The sequence below is a fragment of the Cuculus canorus genome, chromosome 31 (genome assembly GCF_017976375.1).
Source record: "Cuculus canorus isolate bCucCan1 chromosome 31, bCucCan1.pri, whole genome shotgun sequence".
NCBI classification, from domain to species: Eukaryota; Metazoa; Chordata; class Aves; order Cuculiformes; family Cuculidae; genus Cuculus; species Cuculus canorus.
Window position 1 is genome coordinate 209,098 of NC_071431.1, and position 1,132 is coordinate 210,229.

Here is a 1,132-nt window from a genome sequence, read left to right on the forward strand (position 1 = left end):
CCCCCCCGTGACCCCAAAAATGACCCCCCCGGCACCCCCAAACTGCCCCCCCCGTGACCCCAAAAATGACCCCCCCAGCACCCCCAAACTTCTCCCCCCGGGACCCCCAAAAATGACCCCCCCCGGCACCCCCAAACTGACCCCCCCGGCACCCCCAAACTGCCCCCCCGGGACCCCCAAAAATGTCCACCCTGGGACCCCCAAACTGCCCCCCCCCCGACCCCCAAAATGACCCCCCCGGCACCCCCAAACTGCCCCCCCAATTCCTACCCCCTCTAATTGCCCCCCCAATCCCACCCCCCCCCCGTTTGTACCCCTCTGAACCCCAAAATTCCCCCCACACCATTCCCCCCCCCCCCGACCCCCCCCAAATCCACTGTTCCCCCCCATTTCACCCCCTCTCTGCCATAGGGGGGGGGGCACCCCCTAATTCCCCCCCCCCCCCCATTTTTATTCATTGAAACCAATAAAGGCGGAACTCAAATCAGACTCCAATTGGGGGTTTGGGGGGGTCGAGGCCGGGACCCCCCCCTTTTCCCACCCCCCCCTCCCCCAAAGTGGGGGTCCGGGGGGGTCCCAGAGGCATCGCGGTCTCATTTTGGGGGGGTTCAAGTGCTTTATTTGCTGTCCCCCAACATAGGGGTGTTCCCCCCCCCCCCCCCCGGGTCCCCCCAAAGCTGCGCTGGGGGGGGGGGGGGGGGGGGGGCGGTTCCCTGAGTTGGGGGAGGGGCGGCAAAGGGTTAAAGGGGGGGACGACCCCCGACCCCCCCCCCACCCCATAGGGCCCCCCCCGACCCCAATACTGACCCAGAGCCCCCCCGGACCCTATAGAGCCCCCGAGCCGGGCTCAATACTGCCCCACAGCGCCCCCCGACCCTATAGAGCCCCTATAGAGCCCCTATAGAGCCCCACAGCCCCCCCGGACCCTATAGAGCCCCTATAGAGCCCCACAGCGCCCCCCCCCGGACCCTATAGAGCCCCCGAGCCGGGCTCAATACTGCCCCACAGCCCCCCCGGACCCTATAGAGCCCCTATAGAGCCCCATAGCTGCCCTATAGAGCCCCACAGCCCCCCCGACCCTATAGAGCCCTATAGAGCCCCACAGCGCCCCCCCCCGGACCCTATAGAGCCC